The 21,485-nt window shown below is 40.2% G+C and overlaps 1 protein-coding gene across 1 annotated transcript in view; it reads right to left on the reverse strand.

The window, feature by feature from the left end:
* Ube2w (ubiquitin conjugating enzyme E2 W) overlaps positions 1–21,485 on the reverse strand; it is an 83,224-nt gene that overhangs the window by 8,079 nt on the left and 53,660 nt on the right. The gene's annotated exons all lie outside the window — the stretch shown is intronic.

Genomic DNA, 21,485 nt, shown 5'->3' on the forward strand with positions numbered 1-21,485 from the left:
AGAGGAGAGGAGAGGAGAGGAGAGGAGAGGAGAGGAGAGGAGAGGAGAAAAGTCTTTCCTTTTATAAGTTTCTAGAACTTAGAGGTCATTTGTTACCAGAGCATGAACCAATATGTTCTGACATATTGTCTGATATTGCCTATGCCATGGAAAATGATAATTGTGGGAGTATCATTATGTGTGCAAATTAATCAATTACCTTTGCTTATTTAGTAAATACTGAAAGTTTTCTTGGGCACTAAGTATATTGTAAGTAAAAAAGGCAAATGGGGAAGTAGTATGTATGTGCTCAGCCCAGGAGTGGCACTATTAGAAGGTGTGGCCCTGTTGGAATAGATGTATCACCACGGGCATGGGCTTTAAAACCCTCATCTAGCTGCCTGGAAGCCAGTTTTTCACTAGCAGCCTTCAGCTGAAGATGTAGAACTCTCAGCTTTTCCTGCACCATGTCTGCCGAGATGCTTCCATGTTCCTGCCCTGATGATAATGGACTAAATCTCTGAATTTGTAAGCCAGCCCCAATTAAATGCTGTCATAAGACTTGCCTTGGTCATGGTGTCTGTTCACAGCAGTAAAACCCTAAGACAAGTACTGTCAAATTATTTATGAGAAAGGGAAACATTGCAGTAGGATATTGATCAGTAAATATTTCCAGTCATAGGAGAGAGAAGATGAGGAAGAGGTGAGAGAAAGTTCTGGGGCCAGGAAGAACTTATCACAGATGTTTAATCTCTGTCTACCATCCTAGAATAATATTTAAAATTGATTAAAAAATCTCCTGGAAAACATATATAAAATCTATTAGACCTTATAACCAAGCACAGCAAAGATACAAAGCCAATGTAAAGGAGCTGGTATATAGCTCAGTGTGAGAGCACTTGGCCAGCATTTATAAAACATTAATTTTTCTATTCCAAGGACCATTAGAAATAAATCAATAGGATTTATGTATACTAGAAGCAAGCAATACAACATTTGGAAAATCATTTTATGCAAGGAGACATCAAATTATGTGTATATGTGGTTTATGCCTGCATCCCTATCACTGAGGCAGCTGGGGCCGGATGATAGCTACATGTGTGAGACCAGCATGGGCTTCACAGAGAATGCAGAGCTACACAGTGAGACCTTGTCCAAAAAATACAAAGTCTCACATCAAAAAGTACATTTGGAAACAAGTTTGACAAAGGGAGTATAGGGCCTACACACTGGAAACCACAGAACACTTCGGAGAGAAATGAAGAAGCCTTAGACAAATGTGAAGACAGCCCATGTTTAGAATCAGGAAGACAAGCCAGGCAGTGGTGGCCCATCCCTTTAATTCCAGCACTCAGGAGGCAGAGGCAGGCAGATTTCTGAGTTTGAGGCCAGCCTAGTCTATGGAGTGAGTTCCAGGACAGCCAGGGCTATACAGAGAAACCCTGTCTCAAAAAACCAAAAAACTGGGCTGGCAAGATGGCTCAGCGGTTAAGAGCACCGACTGCTCTTCTGAAGGTTCTGAGTTCAAATCCCAGCAACCACGTGGTGGCTCATAACCATCCGTAATGAGATCTGATGCCCTCTTCTGGTGTGTCTGAAAACAGCTACAGTGTACTTACATATAACAATAAATAAATCTTAAAAAAAAAAAACCAAAAAACTAAACAGACCCCCCCCCCCAAAAAAAATCACTTTCCTAAAGTGATCTACAAGTTCAACATTGAATGTTGTTCAGCTGTAAAGAAAAATGAAAGTAAGTAATTTTCAGGAAAACAGATGAAACTGGAAAAATATTCTAAGTGAGCTATATAGAGAGCCTAGGGGTTTTTTGTTTGTTTTTTTGTTTTTTGTTTTTGTTTTTCTTTTTTGTTTTTTTTGAGACAGGGTTTCTCTGTGTAGCCCTGGCTGTCCTGGAACTCACTCTGTACACCAGGCTGGTCTCAAACTCAGAAATCTGCCTGCCTCTGCCTCCCAAGTGCTGGGATTAAAGGTGCGGGGCACTGCCTGATGAGAGTGTAGCTTTTAACCTTTAGATTTTCGTGGTTAGTTTGGATGTCAGAAAGAGCCCCTGAGAATTAAGAGGGGAAGAGGCTTAAACAGGAGAGGGTACAGTAAAGTGCATATGAGAGGAAAAGAGGAAAAGAGGGTGGGTGAGCCTGGGAGCTAGGGTAGGTTAACCAAGATCAGAACCCCTTAAGCTTTCCTTTAAGAAAAGGAGTTTGAATGGAGATAGCATGGATGGGTGACCAATGCTGCTCCAGGAGACATGTTGTTAAACAAAACTCTCTGTGTCACATATGAAATACCTCCCTATGAGTTATTGGTCAGGGATCCACAACAGTTCCATATTTAAAAATTAATTCATAATGAACAAAGGTCCCAAATTTAGAGGTAAAAGTATAACTCTCTTACAAGAAGATCTATGTGGGCTCAGTCCGCAGTGCCATAACATGAAGACAGGCATAAATCTTTTTCTTTTTTTCTTAACTTTTTAAATAATTTTTATTTTTTGAGCCTTGGCTGTCCTCTCTTTGTAGACCAGGTTGGCCTTGAACTCAGAGATCTGTCTGCCTCTGCTTCACAAGGATCGGGATTAAAGGCAGGTGGCACCGTGCCTAGCTTTGGTATAAATCTTTATGACCTTGGATAAGTCAACCATTTTCTGAATTTGACCTGCAAAAAATAAAACAAACAAACAAACAAACAAACAGATATTGGATTTGATTTGTAAAAAAAAAAAAAAAATTAAATTTGTGCTTCGAAAGAATACTATCAAAAAGAAGTGGCAAAAAGATGGTCCTGAGGCTAAGATGCTGGCTGCCTTTTCAGAAGATGCGGGCTTGGTGACCAGCACCCATGTGATGCTTTCCAGTCCCTATAAGTTCAGTGCCAGGGAGCCTCTGCGGGCACTGCACACACGCGGCAGACACACAAGCAAGCAAGCAGGTAATTCACAGACTTAAGCTTTTTTTTTTTTTTTTTGAAGTCGAGACAACCCACAGAATGGTAGAAAATATGTTCAAATCTTGTATCTAAGGACATCTAGTAGCTGGGATATGTAAAGAGCTCAGGACTCCCCAGCAAAGTGACCAACACGAGATTCCACTGTGGAGATGTGCAGAGGCTGTGCATGTGTGTGAGGGACTTATGGAAGAGAAGAAAATGTTCGGGATGGGAGGGGATTCTATACAACACAGCAAAGCCACTTTAAAGGCTGAGATGTATGGTACGTGAGATAAGTCACTATCTCAGTTTAAACACTTTAAAAATCACATTCCGTGTGCTCTGTGTGTTCATGGGTACACACACAGAACACATGTGGAAGTCAGAAAAGAACTTTCAGGATCTCAGTTCTCTCTTCTCACTACATGAACTCTGGAGTAGAACTCAGAGAACTAGGTTTGGCAAAGAGTGCACACACTGATTGGGATACAGTCCCGTATCCCAATTTTCAAAAAAAATGATGGATTTATTTGAAAGATCCTGACAGAATGTAAAAGGTCACAGAAGCCCTGAAATTGGCAAGATAGATGTTACTGTTAGCAGAACTAGCTTCACTGATTTAGAAAAATAGAGGTGCACAATGCTCTGGCTGCTCCTAGAACCCATGTGTCTGCCAATTTTTGACCGGTCCTTGAACTCATGTGTGTGCCCACTGATGCACACAGAAGCCCATTGCCAGGTGTTTGTGATATTGGTTGCTGGGAAAGAGTCAGAAAATCTCCCCAGCAACCACAGCCGGGCCAATCCGGAGTTGCTACACCTGCACCAGACTCTTTCCTTGTACCCCTCCCATACCCATTTCTTGAGAATAGACATTGTTTAGATCTGGAATCCCCTACTCCCCCCTTCTCCTTTCCCCCCTGAGGGCCTATAAAAACTGGGACCTCCTTTCCCCTCGAGGTCTACTCCTCTACCCCTGTGTGGGATATGAGTCGTCCCCAGAGCTCTGGCTTTCCCAGAATAAAGCCTCATGTGGTTTGCTGCAGACCCTCTGGGTCCCTTTGTCTGCGTGGAATGGGTCTCTGGTCACAGGTGGACAAAGAGTTGGCGAATGACAGACCAACACGCGAGATTGTGTAGAATCCGAATGTAATGTCAAATTGAGCATCAAACTTTTTATACAGAAGAAAATAGGGAAGTTAGGTGACACATCGGCAAGGTACAAATGAGGTTGCTGAATGCTTAATGACTCTTACACAAAACAGAGGAATGTAAACACAAAGACTGGCAGGAACTGGGCAATAAAACAACAGAGACAAAGTCAGCTCTATCTAAGGTCCGCTCTAGTCTTAAAAGCCAGGTGTGAGGTCTTTACACTCCTAGGGCAAGGGCTTTCACACCCAAGTCATGGTTCTGATTAGGGAGTTCCGCTCTAGCTAACCATCTCATGAATTATGCAATACTCTAAAACCACAGCCTGATCTACTTCCTAAACCATTGTAAATTCCTGTATATGGGAGCGACTTGGATTTTATTCTAAGTGATAGTGTGGGGGGACTTTCTACTAATAAGTAATGCAGTCTGCCATACATAACTATAATAAGAATTCTAAACTTACTTTGCTAAGCTTGCCCTGAGATTTTTAACTCTATGTAGTAGAGAGTAAAGCCTGATTTCTTTCACTATCTCTCTTACAATACTAGAGGCAATTCTGAATGTCACTGAATAGGCAACATTCTTACTGAATTCCAAGCCCAGGGTTGGCTCAAGGACTACCTAGGGCATTGGTGAAGGCCAGGAAGCTAAGTTCAATTTTGCTTAGGTATTTGGCAAGTCATTGCTTGGAGGCACCTATAANAAAACAATACTGAAAGGAAGCACACAGATCCATTCATAAGAACAAAATTGGAGCATACGTGCTATGTAATGCCACAGTTCTAGGAGACTAAGTTTCCGTGAACCTCTTTGCCTCAGACTGCATCCAGGCTTTTGGTCTGTCATGTATGTCACTACTGGAGTGTGCGTAGCAATGGTTTGCATCAAGCTTGGTCTCTTGTGAGTTCTTGGGGGTCCGCTATTATCCCGAGGCCTGAGAGAAGGGCTCCTCTTGGGGTCTTTCATATTTATTCATTTCATGTGTAGCCATTTTGTCTGCATGTATATCTGTGTATCACATGTGTGCAGTGCCAGTGGAGGCCAGAAGAGGGCGTCAGATGCTCTAGAGTTACCAGCAGTTGTTCCCCACCACGTGGATGGTGGTAACCAATCCTGTCTCTACAAGACCAGCAAGTGCTCTAGCCATTGAGTTATCTATTCAGCTTAGCAATTTCTTAGTTTTAAAAATACTTGGACGTAGAGCTGGATGGTGGAAGAGCACACCTTTAATCCCAGCACTCAAAAGGCAGAGGTAGGTGGATCTCTGATTTCAAGGCCAGCCTGGTTTACAGAGTGAGTTCCAGGACAGCCAGGACTACACAAAGAAACCCTATTTCAAAAAAGAAGAGAAGAGAGGAGGACAGGGGGAGGGGAGGGGAGGGGGAGGAAAGGAGAGGAGAGCAGTGGACACAGCTAAAAGCTGTGAGGGGAGGGACGGACCTGCCACTGTGAAGCGTGTTTGGGTAGAAACACCCAGAGGCCCACTCACAGTGGGAGCCACTATGATATGCAAGTATGCAGTGGAGAGAGGGGAGAGAAAGAAGAGTTAAGTACAGTCTTTTCTATGCTTGCTGCTCTCAGTGATACACATCATTGCTTTGGTAGAAATTGACTTGCCTCTAAAGACTGTCATGAGTCATGCAAGCCTTGCAAGTTCAGGACTGGAATTAAATCAGTGTTAGTGAGCGCTGTGACATACTGACTTTACCTTTGAGTAGGAATGTAGTCTGTTATTTATTTATTTATTTATTTTATTTATATGAATACACTGTAGCTGTCTTCAGACACAAAAGAGGGCATCAGATCCCATTACAGATGGTTGTGAATCACCATGTGGTTGCTGGGAATTAAACTCAGGTCCTCTGGAAGAGCAGTCTGTGCTTTTTAACCACTGAACCATCTCTCCAGCCTCAGAGTCTGTTTTCTTATTTGTACTGTGTGCTTTTTAACTCGGACCTAGAAGGTTTGGGAAGAAGCAGCCCAGAAATAGAGATGGTACTGGCTAAGTCAAAGCCAAAGAAATCCAAATTCGGAAAAAACTTAGGAGAGTGAAGAGCTTTCTAACCTAAAACATTGGTTTCAAAAACTATACTGAGAATGAAAATGAGAAAAGAAAGCAACTAAACTATAAAATGTTCTCACTTCTCAAAGGAAGAAAGGGATGTTCTAACTAAATGTGCAGTCAGAACTAAGCCAGGTAATTACCGAGCTCTGACTGTTGAACTGTGGTAAAGGCTCTTCTTATGTTAAAAATCATGATGGATCCATGGATAACATACAATGAAGAGTTAGCAGAAGAATGAATTTACACAAGCAGTATCCCTCAGCGACACTACAGTGTCATTATGAGGTGAAACAGATGCAACTTTTGCTCTCAAGTCTTACAAGGGTTTCTAAATGTGCATTTTCAATTCCCAAACCCTTCTCTTCATTAAGCATCTAAAGTTAGCTAATATTGACTAGCAAGGACAAGCACAACTCTATAAACTGTGTGGAACCTAGACCTTGAAGTGTTTCTTAAATGCTAAATTACTTCAAAAGCAGGAAGCTACTTTCCAATCTCAAAATAGAAATCATGGTACAAGGTAAGATGATATGAAGCATGTTTAGTTTGTTGTTTCGTTTTGTTCTTTTTTTTTTTAAAGATTTATTTATTTATTATATGTAAGTACACTATAGTTGTCTTCAGACACACCAGAAGAGGGCGTCAGATCTCATTACGGATGGTTGTGAGCCACCATGTGGTTGCTGGGATTTGAACTCAGGACCTTGGGAAGAGCAGTCAGTGCTCTTAACCGCTGAGCCATATCACCAGCCCATTTTGTTCTTTTATTAAGTTTAAAAACTATGTTTTATGTATGAGTGTTTTTGCCTGCATATATTTCTATGCACCATGTATGTGCCTACAGCACACAGAGACCAGAAGAAGGCATTGGATCCCCTAGAACTGTAGTTATAGTTGGTTGTAAGCTGTTATGTGGGTGCTAGGAACTGAACCTGACGGAGCAGCCAATGTTCTTCACCAATGAGACATCTTCTCTCCAGTAGACCTCTGTGCATATAATTTTAAATTTAGGTTTTGCATGTAAGAGAAAGCATGTGGTGTTTGTTTTTAAGAGTCCAGCTTATTTTGCTTAATATAATGACCAATTTTGCCCATTTTCTGCACATAATCATCATTTCATCTTTCTTTACAGCTATATTCCATTGAACACCACATTTTCTTTATCCATTCATCTTTTATAGACATCCCAGATGGCTCCATTTACTACCTATGAACAATGCAGCCATAAACAAGGATGTGCACATATCTGAAGTATATTCACCAAACAGTAACCACTGTACTAAAATAATAGTGTATCTGAACAATATCTTGCTCAGATATTAAACAAAATGCTTTCCAATTTGTGCCACTTAGTATAATCTAGATTTGTCATATCCAGCCTTGATGCTCCTTGCATTTACAGTCTTCAGGGCTTTCAGTGTAAAGGGATGTTGAACTGTTTCAAAGACCTTCCTGCTTCAATTCAGTCACGGTGTATGGTTTTGGGTTGCTTTGTTTTGTTGTTTGTTTGTTTGCTTTGTTTTGTTTAATTCTGTTTTGGGTTTTGTTGTCATTGTTTGGGTGCTTTGTTTTGTTTTTGTCTTTTTGACGACAGGGTCTCACCATGTAGTCCTGGCTTGCCTGGAACTCACTGTGTAGACCAGGATGGCCTTGAACTCACAGAGATCTACCTCTGGGATTAAGGGAAATGTATCACCACATCAGACAGGGTCTTTAAAAACACACACACACACACACACACACACACACACACACACACACATATATATATATATATATATATATATATAATTTTATGAGTATGCATGTTTTTCCTGCATGTATGCCTGTGTACCATGTGAATCCATGTGAATGCATGGTACACTCAGAAATTGTAAGTCACCACATAGGTACTGGGAATTGAATCCAGGTCCGCTGCAAGAGCAACAAGTGCTCTTTCTCATTGAGCCACTTTCTGGCCCAATGTATGACCTTATTAAAGTGTTCTTGAACCTGGTTTGAGAGAACTTTATGGAGAATTTTACAAGTATGTTAATCATCAGAGGAACGAGTCTCTAATTTTCTCTTCCTCCTCCTGCTCTTAGTCATGTCTGCATCTGATTTGGAATCAAGATAACTGTGGACTTTGAATGAGAATGGCTCCCATAGACTCATACATTTGAATGCTTGCTCCATAGTTGGTAGAATTGTTTGGGAAGGATTAGGAGGTGTGGCCTTTTGGGAGGATGGACTTAGAGATTTAAAAAGCCCACATGATTCATAGTTCTGCCTCCAGGCTGTTGTCTCAACATGCAAGCTTTCAGCACCATGCCTGCCTGGCTGCCCCCTGCTGCCGTGCTCCTTGCCTTGCTGGTCCTGGGCTCACTCCTGGATATTGTAAGCAAGTTCTCAACTAAATACTTTTTTGTTTCATTACTTGGTCATAGTGTCTCTTCATAGCAACAAAGTAACTAAGACAATAACAATGTTGGGTTTACAGAATGAATTTTATAGTGTTCTTTCCCTTTCTATCACAGGGCCCCCAATGGAGGAGCTAGAGAAAGTACCCAAGAGCTGAAGGGGTCTGCAACCCTATAGGTGGAACAACGATATGAACTAACCAGTACCCCCCGAGAGCTCGTGTCTCTAGCTGCATATGTAGCAGAGGATGGCCTAGTTGGCCATCATTGGGAGGTCTTACAAAGATTATATGTCCCAGTACAGGGGAATGCCAGGGCCTGGAAGCGGGAGTGAGTGGGTTGGGGAGCAGGGCGGGGGAGGGAGGCATATAGGGGACTTTCGGGATAGCATTTGAAATGTAAATGAAGAAAATATCTAATAAAAATTGTTTTTGAAAAAAAAAAGAGTAGTTTGGTATTTGGGTGAACTCCTTTTTAAACAAATTTTCAAATTTAGTAGTAGCTTCATTTGGTCCTGTACTTATGGATCTGTTTATTTTTATTATCTTGATTTAATTTTGATAGATCATATATATATATCTGAGATTTATCCATTTCTTCTATATTTCTAGTTTTTTCAAAATTATTTATTTTATGTGCATTGGTGTTCTGCTTGCATGCATGTCTGTGTGAAGGTGTCAGATGCCCTGGAACTGGAGTAATGGACAGCTGTGAGTTGTCATGTGGTTGCTGGGAATCGAACTCAGGTCCTCTGGAAGAACAGCCCATGTTCTTAACTCTGAGCCATATCTCCAGCCCCCTCTAATTTTTATTAAATATAAATATTGAAGGTATTCCTTAATGATTCTCCACATTTTGTTGAGTCAGTAGTAACTATTAAGGCCTAGATAAAATATTAAGGCCTAGATGGAATGTTAAGGCCTAGGCAACTGTTACCTGGCTAGCCAGCCATTCTGTACTGTTACTAATATTATAAGAAAAATTTTTCATGTGTTTCTGCTGTTACTAGCAAACTTTCTCATGACCAAGTTGGTTACATATTCTGCTGTGTTCTGGGCTCTTAGAAACCAATCGTGATAGAAGTCAGTAGAACTGCTTTGTATAGTTGGCCTTAATAAGCTTGGATCCAAACCAACCACCTGGCAACACTTCCTGCATCTGTGTATAAACTTTTGTGGTCTTTGCTTTTATAAGCTGCCCCTGGGATGGTCGCAACATAAGAGAGACACCTGCACCAATACAAGAATCTAAGACTTTCATTTTGAGTAAGGGTCAAATAAAGTTGAAATTCCCAAGACTTCCCTGGGAACTGACATCCTACTTAGCAGAAAGAGATGTGTATGTGGATAACTGACATCCTGGTTGGCAAGTTAAGAGATGAATGTTAAACAAGGCAAGTCCCTGCCACAGTTGAACACCCCAGCCAATGGGAGCAGGATAAGTGTACAGCAAAGACATGTCCCTAAGGAAATCCTTATCCCTAAATCCTGATTAGTGGAATAACTTGGCACAACTGTTTGTAGATTTTAGGCTTAAAAGCCCTCTAATATTTCAACTCACCATCACAGTTCAGATCCTGATTGTGGCCCTGATTGATCAGTCCTGGGGTGTATGCTTAATAATTTATCTCTGTCTGACAGACATTGGGTTTGTAAGGCACCTCCTAGAACCCAAAAGTAACATCTTTTTTTTAAGCCTCTATGTTTTAATTACTTCCATGATCTTCACCATTTTTTGCAGTCTATTCTACTTGTGTTTGAATCCCACCACACATCCTGTGAACCTGAGGGGCAGTATTAGGTTATTTATCAACCTTCTGATTTCTTTTTGTCTTTCTATTTGTTTTATTAATGCTCCCAATCATAAGTTAAAAAAAAATCTTAGAACATCCTTGGCTGTATTCCAAATTTTCTAGCAAGTTGTGATTTTTATTTTTATTTGACTCAGTAAAAATTTAAATTTCTTGATTTCTTCAGTAACTCGGTGATTTGAGAGTAATTTTCAGTCTCCTTATGTGTGTGCAGGTTTTCTTGCTATTGCTTTCTAGGGATTTATCCCTGTGTACTCTCATGAGATACAAGAACTATTTTGACAATCTTCTATTAGTAGGACTTGATTTATTATCTAGAATGGGAGGGAACACTGCTGATATAATGCTTTGATCTTATTTATCCAACCTTTTATCATTTACTTAAAGCAAATATGTTCAAGATATTTCTTCTAGCTTTTCTTTCTTTTAAAAATTATTTCCTTTTACTTAAATGTATATAAGTGTTCCTGCCACATATGTACGGGTGCTCATGGAGGCAAAAAGAAGGTAATGGATTCCCTAGAACTGTTCAAAGAGGTTGTGAACCACTCAATGTGGGTGCTAGGAACTGAACTCAGGTCCTCTGGAAGAGTAGCAAGCACTCTTGCCCACTGAACTATCTCTCCAGTCCCTCTTCTAGCCTTTCAACATAGGTCCTTTATCATTACCTCTAAGGTTCACTCTCAGTGGAACACATTGTATGGGTTGAGACAAGTGTATAATGACTTGTACCTACCATTACTTTACCATCCAGAATAGCTTCACTGTGCCCAAAACTCAGATTCTGATGATCTGAAAGACACCCTGCAGGTTACAGCAAAGTGTCTTTGGGGGCACCTTATGCTGCTCATCATTCTAACTTCTGCTCTGTTTTATTTTATGCATATATTTGTTTTATATGCATATATAGCTGTGCATATATATATATACATGCCCGGTACCCATGGAAGCTAAAAGAGGGCATTGGATTCCCATGGAACTGAAGCTATAGACAGTTGTGAGTCATCATTTGGGTGCTGGGGATCAAACTTGGATCTCCTGAAAGGGCATCCAATGCTCTTAACTATTCATCTCCTCTTTAACCCTTGTTTTTTTTTTTTTTTTTTTNTCGTCCACTGTGAGTTTAACAGGACTTCTGTGTTGTGCCCTCTGTATCATTATAGCTAAAACCTCTGAAAGCATGAATTAAAGTACATATTTTCTTCCTTAATTCTGTGAGGTATTTTGTCATGGCAATGGGGAAATAAGTTAAAACAGCTTGATAGCTTGTTTCTTTTTATACTAAATGATATTCCTTTGTACTGATATACCATAGCTTATATTTAATTTTAAAAAATGATTGTGTGTGTGTGCATGTACCATGGAGTAAGTGTGTGTGGAGGGCAAAGAACATACTTGTCGGCTCTCTGCTTCTATCATGTGGGCCCTGGGTGTCACACTTGGGTCATCAGGCTTGGTGGCAAATGCTTGAGTCCACCACTGGTTTATTAATCTATCTAAGTTACTAACGTCATTGTGGTTCTTTGAATGTTTTTGGTCCTAGGGAATGGTGCTTTGGGTTTGTTGGAGGAAGTGTGTCACTGTGGCGGTGAGCTTTGACGGTCTCCTCCTATGCTCAGGCTACACCCATTGCAGAAAAAAAAAACCTCCTCCTGGCTGCTTTCACAAGAGTCTCCTCCTGGCTGCCTTTAGATCAAGATGTAGAACTCTCAGTCAGTCCCACCATGCTGATAATGAACTGAACCTCTGAACGTGTAACCAGCCTCAATTAAATGTTGTCCTTATAAGCGCTGCCTTGGTCATGGTGTCTGTTCACAGCAATGGCAACCCTAACTAAGACAGTTATCTTTGTTGCTTCCATTTTTTGGCAACTCTGAATAAAGACACTACAAACACTTTGTGTAGGTTACTGCATGAACATAAAAGTTAACGACTCATTTGAATAAGTACCAAAAAAGAAAAAAGAAAAAAATCCAGAACTGCTAAATCACATTGCAGGAATAAGCTTTAGTTTTATAAGAAACTGCCAAACTGACTTCCACAACGGTTCCTAAGACTAGTTCCACTAGCAATGAATGACGAGTCCCTGCTGAACTGAGACTTCTCTGCAGTGTTTGGGTGTCAGTGCTCCAGGCTTTAGCTAATATAGTAAATGTGGTGTGGGATCCCACTGCAGTTGTATCCTGCACTTTCTAATGGCTTACCAATGTGTATGACCTTATGTTTAACTTCAATCTAATATTGAGTGGACTTGTTTAATCAAACATAAATGTCTCTGTAAGGTTATGCTTGACAAGCATAATTCTGTGAGGAGGTGAGCTATAGTGATAGTGATGCACACCTTTAATCCCAGCACTTGGGAGGCGGAAGCAGGCAGATCTCTGTGAGTTCAAGGCCAGCCTGTTCTACAGAGTGAGTTCTAGGACAGTCAAGGCTACACAGAGAAACCAAAACCAAAACAAAAATTAAACAAACATATATCAGCTTTTGCTATTTTCTGCTTTTATAAATGTAGGAGTTTACAAGGCTTATTAAAATGTCACCAGGAAAGTTATATGTAAGATATGATTTGTGATTTTTCTATGCTGGAAAGTAGAGTTATCTTTTCTTATAAAATCAATACTTTCTCTAGGCACTGTGACACATGATTAAAACCCCAGTACTAGGGAGTCTGAGGCAGGAGGATGGTCAATTTGGGTTACCTAAACTACAAATGAGACCCTTTTTGTTTGTTCCAAACAAACAAAAGAGGTGGCCATCACATTAGCACTAGACTTTTTAGGTCATTTATCTTATTCTTTTAATTAAGTGCACATCATTTGGTCATACTGATGCCAAGATAAAAGGTCTGTAACATCCAGTCGTCCTTTTTAAATACAAAGCCAAGCATGTCTCAAGAACGAATACGTACTGCCACAAGTTCACACCAATGAACCGACATTTTTGAAACCTTTAAAATATGTACTGAAACACTCTTTTGTAAGATTGTAAATAAAACCATTCAGACAGAACTGAAATAACCCCTGGGAACTGTAAGCAATTATGCCTGAAAAACCAATATCTTTTCATTAAAAAACAAGACTTATGAGTGCATTGCCTGCGTATATTTATGAATATATGCATGAGCATGACTGGTGCCCACAGAGGTCAGAAGACATCAGAGCCACGGGAACTGAAGGTACAGATGGTCATGAGCCACCATGTAAGTGCTGCACCAGGTACTCTGCAAAAGCAACAAGCGCTCTCAACCCCTGAGCCATCACTCCAGCCCCCAAATGTTTTTGAAAAACAAAGCAATTAGTATGGGGAGACAGTTTGAGTGCTATTACTTTGGGTTTTGACAGATATTATATGATAGTTACACTATTTATATAAAATGCTAAGCTGTAAATACTAAAGGCATGCTATAGACGTAGCCTTAGCTAAAAAGATGTAAATCAAGTATGTGGGCCTGGTCTTGGTAGGATAAAGTGCTAATACAGGATGTCATAAGAAGCAGAACAAAGCAGCGCAACAGATGGCAGCACCAAATTATCAGCTCTGAGATCAAAATAAACATAAAATAACTACCCAGCAAAAGTGAAAATCATGATATGTAACAAAAGGCATATGACCTGACTTCCAAAAGTGTGGCACCAACCTTAAGTCCATTAGTGTTTCCAAACTTATTAAAATGGCAAAATTTTTCCTAATTAAGACTTGAAATATATGAGTATGCCTAAGGTACCTGCAAGGAACTCCCGGAGGCAAGCAATAACTTGAAAATCTCCCAGACTCACAGAGACATTCCATGTAAGATCAATTCTTGTGACTGCATGAAGCATCTCTGAAAAATCTTCAAACTACAGAACAACGATCAAAGTATTTGAATATGGAGCTAGGCTGCTATGAAACATGCCTTTAATCCTAGCTCCCAGGGATGAGGCAGAAGGATCTCTCTGAATTTGATACCAGCCTGGTCTACAGAGCAAGTTCTAGGACTTGACAAGACTACACAAAAAAACCCTATTTCAAAAGCAACAAAAACCACAACAAAAAACTAGGGGAGATATCCTAGCTAATAAGCCTGAAATAAGACTCACTGGATCCCAGGAACTCAAGACCAGCCTGGGTGAGTGATACCTTGCCTCAAAATAGTGATACTAAACAAATACCAGGCCAAACAAAAGGCCAGTGCTGCTCTCCTCTGTCTGCCATGAAGTAGGTTTTCAAAACACCTGGAGACAGCTGGAGTATGTGTCGAGGCCCAAGGACAACTCTGGTATCCTTGGGTAATACCATCTAGCTCTTTTGAGACTGGGTTTCTCAATGGGCCCCAACCTTACTAATTAAGCTAGGCTAGCAGTGAGTCCCAGGTTCTCCTGACTCTGCTTTTCCCGATGCTAAGATTAAAGCATGGTACAATTCCCAGCATTTTTATGTGGGTTCTGGGTTTGAACATACTCATGCTTGCAGTAAAGAAAGGGACCACCACACTCCAATATGATCTCACTTAAATTACATCTTCAACCAGCTCTCTCCTTGAATACAGCCATAGCCTAACATCCACTTAACTGTTGGATGACACAAAACATGTAGCAGATATAGTCAGGTTCCATCTGGAAAATGTCTAGGTGCATCAGACGACCCTTTCACAGGGGTGCCCTAAGATGATTGGTAAACAGATATTTACATCTCATAACAGTAGCAAAGTTACAATTATGAAAAATAGCAACTACATAATTTCCTGGACGGGGTCTCCACAACATGAGGGACTGTATTAAAGGTTCACAGCATTAGAAGGTTGGGAAACACAGCTCTACAGTGAGGGCTTTTTCAATGTTTCTCGTTGGGTGGGATGTTTTGCTAGTGGCCTGAACTAACTTGGGGCATATTCTGAGATTCATTTTCTGGGCAACTTTCTGTGTTGTTGCTTTACGGTGGCTTTATTTCATAGAGATCTCCTACCAAACTGATACATGTCCTGAGGACACAAACAGACCCAGCTCAACCCAGTCTGTGAACACAAAGACTGCATGTCCACCTGATACCTCGATCACCTGAACCCCAATTCTATGCCCACCTGGAACTCACCTACAACATTTACAGTTTTCAAGTCATGGAACCACTTTTTGCAAACTATTTCTGTGCTCATCAGGTACACTGTGTGAGATCACATTTTTTAGACTGTACAGTTTTCTACTTCCCTTATGACATAAGTGTTTTCAAGATCTGTATTCTCTCCCACACACCAACTTACTTGGCCAATGAGATTAAGTATCCGTGTAGTTTTTAACTCTATGCGTGTCAGATTGATGATTCACTGTTATCCAAATGTATTGAGATTAAAACACCTATATTCTTATCTAAAAATAACTCTAGGCAAGGAATTTGTCTCTGGGTTAAGATAATAATAAACACTCATCTAAACAGATAAAAATTAATAAGTTAATGATTTAAGAGCAAATTTCTCAAACTCTCTAGGACAAAAAACTATGTTTGCCTGACTCTTCACTTCAGATAATGGTTTGGGTATTTGTTTAAAACAGGTAGTATATGAGTATTTCTTTCAAAAAGATGGGATAAAAAGATGGTATAGGGCCAGAGAGATTGCTCAGTGGTTAAAAACACTGGCTGTTCTTCCAGAGGTCCTGAATTCAATTCCCAGCATGCATATGGTAGCTCACAACTGTCTACAACTGTAGTCCCATGGGATCCGATGTCGTCTTCTGGTGTGCATTCACATATACCCATGTACATAAATAAACCTTTTAAAAAAGATTCAAGTATAATCAACTGAAAATACATTTATTAAAAACCAATATATTTAGTACTGTCCCTTATAGGCCAGGATCACCAATACATCTTGCAGTGGTCTACCTAAAATTAGAGGACACAGGATACATGATTAGTAGGAGGGAGGGAAGACAGGACAAAGATAATGAGCTTTACTGGTTGAACATTAAAGTGATAAAACCTTTAGGTAGGAAAACAGATGCTGGGGGCTGGAGAGATGGCTCAAGTTTTAAGAGCACTTGCTGCTTGTGCAAAGGACTGTGATTCAGTTTGTAGTACCCACAAAGCAGCCCACAATGATCCACGGATTGCAACACCCCTCTTCTGGCATCTGAGGGCACTGGCAAACATGGTACACACACACACACATCCACGGATTCCAACACCCCTCTTCTGGCATCTGAGGGCACTGGCAAACATGGTACACACACACACACACACACACACACTAAACTTAAAAAAAAAAAAGCAGATGGATGCTGGGCCTTTGATACAAGGACTTTAGCAATATATATATAGTCTTATGACTTTGGGACAAGGCTTGTTGGTTGTCAAGAGCAGCCTGGGAAGTCTAGGCAGGTGCTGAACACCCACAATGGCCAGGGTACTAGAAAGAAGGGGAGGTGTTTTAAGGCTAGATTTACTAAGATCTGAACCCTTCCCCCCCCCCAAAAAAATGTGAGAAAGGATTAATGTGTCAGATTCTTTGGATTATCAGAACAGAAAACACCACCATTAAATTACACCAGGAAAGAGACATTTGCTTTTATTGGAGTAAGAGCAGAGACTCAAACACTTTCCATGTTGAGTTAAATGTATGCAGGACACAGGCATCCACACTCTGGCTCTTCTCAGTGGTACATATTCATCTACATTGGCCTGAAAGGCGAGGTAGACACGAAAAGATGCTTTCAATCTTGGATTTTTACTTTCCTTTCCCTGAGGAGAATGACAGGTGCACCTTACTGAATTGCAGGGCACACAGGTACTCCCGTGTATATGCTTGTGTTAACATGACAGTACTTTTTGAATAGCATTACCTAATCAAAACCTACCTCAAGGGACATTCACTGAGGCAGAGCTAGAGCACCATGGCTCTGGCCTTAGCTATTCAAGCACACAACACTATATCATCTGACCTCTCCATTCAGTTGTGTTTAATTAAGACTGTATGTTGCCTTTGTATGAACACAGTAAGCAACAGGGGGACTTTAACAGACCCACATATTCACAGCAGTTTACCTAGTGGAGAATAGGCTTACTATGAATGGTAAAAAACACGTTAAGGATTGTGGAGAACTGCAAAGTAAAAGCAAGTGCTGCTTTCTCTAACCATCTACTAACCTAGTAGTCAGCTGCTGCAACAGCTTGCTGATAGAAGATACCTATGAGAATAGATGACTCAAGAAAAGGAACTAGCTAAGCACACATTTCCTCCCTGCCTGAAGTGAGGTGCAGAGACAGCCAGCCCATCTGCTCACTCTCTTCTCTCTTCTTGTAGCTTCAAGAGTCACTCATCTTAGTTAGCTGACCAGTGAGCACACTCAGAAAAGCATCCAGGAATTCTTTATATGGTGTCCTTATTAACCACGACACTTTTAAGTTAAGCAACATCAGACTTATGGTAACTCAAAGTTTCAATTTTTAATTCCCAAATCCTCCTTGCCCTACTACTAGTTTTTGTTTTGTTTTTTCAAGACAGAGTCCTATTATGCAGCTCTGGCTGCCCTGGAACTCACTATGTAGACCAGGCTGGCCTCAAACTCACAAAGATCCATCTGCCTCCACCTCCACCTCCACAGTGACAGAATTAAAGGTACACACCACTGTACCCAGCTTGCCCTGCCACTCTTTAGTAAGATTTGTATTTTTTCAGTATCGGCACGAGGGACTGAGGCCAGGCAGGAGATAGCACTGTCTGGCCTCAGCCTTTTTAAAGTGTGGAGACAAGGTGTTAGGCTGTCCTGAATTATTAGTGATAACCTTCCCATGTGTTTGCAGAGTAGTTTTGATCACGGGCCAGGATTTGCTTCCCTGAAGCATAAAGCCCCCCACAGCTGAGTAAGGACCACCTCTGGATAAGCGGCTTCAGTGATCCCCACCCCATGCCGAGCGAGCGCTCATTTGGAAACAGATGCTGTCTGTTTCCATAATCTTTTAAATAGTAGGCTTTCATAGACAAGAAGCACTGTCCAAATTAAAGCTTACATTACTATAGCCTGCAAAGAACTCGCATGCTATCCAATCAGTATTCAAGGATATGGTATGGGGGAGCAAATGACTACTGCTTTATTATTAAAAGTTACTCGAGATCCATAGAGCGCACAAAGTAACCTGTGTCCAACTAAGAAAGGTTGGTACATGTATTCAAAAATATATAACACGGATTTGTCTGTCTTATACATTCTAGTTAAAAAGTAGTCACTTTACATATTTTTGTAACTTGTACTTAGAAAATATATATACCCACGCTATTCAAACCCTTAGGCCTGAGCTTCCCATCCCTAAGCACACTCTACTGTAATTACCCAAAGAATGTGGTGGCAACAATAGGAACACATTTACTCTGACCTGAACATGTACTAGGTAATTCAATAATCTACTCAAATAGTTCTGTATGCTGACAATCGGCCTCTATCTGAATGTTTTGTTATTATGAAGAGACTTGCACCTTTGTGGTATCTGATAACCTCAGAATGCCTTCACAGTTCTGCTTCAGGCTTTCAGACAGTAGAATTTTTCAGTCTTTCTATAGACCAGAGACTATGACAAGTGACGTCTCACAGAGAGTTCAGAAAACATTTTCAGTACGTTTTGTCTTTGAGGAAAAAAAAAAATGACACGACTGCATGAACTGGTGCTGAAAATCTGCTTCTCCTTCCCGAGGCACACCCAAGCGAGGCACTCCTGCTCACAGCAGAAAAGCCCAGCACAACCTCATCATGTAATCAGACTCATCACCAAATAATAAATCTGAGAACCAAAATTTCAACTAATACCTTACTTAGCAGATCACAGAACTATACAGCAAGCTAAGCCTGAAATGTTCAGTCTATGTGCCTCTAAAGATAATGATGCCTAAAATCCTGTCTGAGTTAATGAACAACTTATGTTGAGGAAAAGTCATTCACAAATGCTTTCACCACATTTAAATGTAAAGACAAGTTAATTCACTTGAGAAGTAACAGATTCTGGAAGAGGCCCTGTCTAATGGAAAACAAGTACAAATCCCTCCATGTCACTACCAAAGAAATTCAACGACAGTGCTCACAGCTCAGTTTTGTCAATTAGTCAATAAATACATTTAGCTACCTGCTGATGAAATGAAGTTAGGTACACCCCCACCCCCACCACACACACACCCATGTATCTTATTTATAGAAAGTATTTTTTCAATTTCTTAAAAATTTCACATGTAGCTGGGTGGTGGTGGTGGCTCATATCTTTAATCCCAACACTTGGAAGGCAAAGGCAGATTGATCTCTGTGAGTTTGAGGCTGGCTTGTCTACAGACAGCCAGGGTTACACAGAGAAACTCTTGCCTCCAAAAACCAAAACCAAAACCAAAAAATAAATAAAAAGACAAAAAAAAAAAAAAAGAAAGAAAGAAAATCAGATATAATTTTATCAATCTTTCTTCTCTAGATTCCCTAACCTTAAACAAAAATAAAAAACAAACTTATAAGTCAGAAGAGGAAATGAGAAGACATTGAGCATCTATGAGAAGAGAAGAGGTAGTAAGAAGTGACAGAAAGGTAGGGACAGAGACCTAAGAAGGACAATAACAAGGGCAGGAGCAGCTGCTGCCCCAGACAGCTCCAAAGACTGCAACCATGCAAAGGCATCAGAGGTCTCACTGGAGCAGCACACGACATGATGGTGGCTGACTGTGTGCTCTGTGGTGGTGTGAATGGAGCTGCCGCTGAGTGGCACCTCTGCTATGCAGCAGTCTCATAATGAATCTTCAGAATGGTATTTTTTAAAAACCAATTTACATGCATATAACAATTAAACATAATTATAACCTTTAACCTTCCACTAAGATACATTAAAAACAATATTAAAGATGAGAAATATAAGCAGCAGCAACCATGAAAGCTGAGACCTAGACACATTCAATTTTTTTTATTAAAAAAAAAACAAAAAACAAAACAAAAAAAACCCCTTTCAATATATAGTACCTCCTCTTCTACTCTATTCCTAGAAAATTTAAAATATTGCAAGTCTCAAAAACTACAGGCTTTATAAAAAGACTTCGTAGCTGGGCGGTGGTGGTGCACGCCTTTAATCCCAGCACTTGGGAGGCAGAGGCAGGCGGATTTCTGAGTTCGAGGCCAGCCTGGTCTACAGAGTGAGTTCCAGGACGGCCAGAGCTACACAGAGAAACCCTGTCTCCAAAAACCAAAAACCAAAAACCAAAAAAAAAAAAAAAAAATTCATTACAAGAAATAACACATTTACTCACCATTTTCATCTCTGATCATTTTCTTTACTGTCAATTTACCTTTGATGAAACCAGTCTCCAGATAGCTGGTTTAGGATCTCAATGTTGGTAATATTAATATTAATATTAATCATTACTTATATATGCATTTGCATGTATTTAAAATTCAGAAAGGGAAAATAGTAAGCCACCCTTGTCACTTAGTAACATGTGTCTACATGCCAAGTCAAAGCAACAAAGATTACAGTATTTTTCTAGCTGCTAACCCTTTCTCCTAGGACCTTTAAAAAAAAGCCCCACTAGCTAAAGAGAATTACATATAAATCCTTTAGAAGTAAATATAAACTCCCTAAGAGAACACCCACAAAACTGAAACTAACCTCTCTCCATAAAACCTATATAGCATTTGTCTGTATTTGGAAGGGCATCAAGTTCGTAACTTCAAAAACAAGGAATTGCCTGTATCTCATGTTAACAAAATCTGGCAAAACAAGAGAGCAGCCTAAAATAAATGTATGAGAGAGAGATGGGGGTGGGGTGGGGAGCAAACATACAGACAGACACAGCCCCTAAGTGTGAAAATATAATGTTGCAGGCTAGTACTTAATGGAGGATGCAGGAAGGAGGGATGAACACAGCGTATTTCATATGCATTTCTTGTAATTCTGGCTCTTTCAGTAGTAACATTACAGCAAAATATTTGTTTTATAACTTGCCCTCAACGAAACAATGACCCAGACACATCTTATGACTTTTAATAATGGCAAATAATTAAATGCAAGTGTAAAAGAGTTTTCAGTGGCTTCTAAATTCAAAGGAGTAATATTAATCTAATTATGAATTAGTAATAGTTGATGCTCCTATATTTTAGATATATTTTTAATTTCTTCACTTGGAACCAAAAATGAAGAAAAA

This window comes from Mus caroli, chromosome 1, assembly GCF_900094665.2.
Source record: "Mus caroli chromosome 1, CAROLI_EIJ_v1.1, whole genome shotgun sequence".
Classification (NCBI taxonomy): domain Eukaryota; kingdom Metazoa; phylum Chordata; class Mammalia; order Rodentia; family Muridae; genus Mus; species Mus caroli.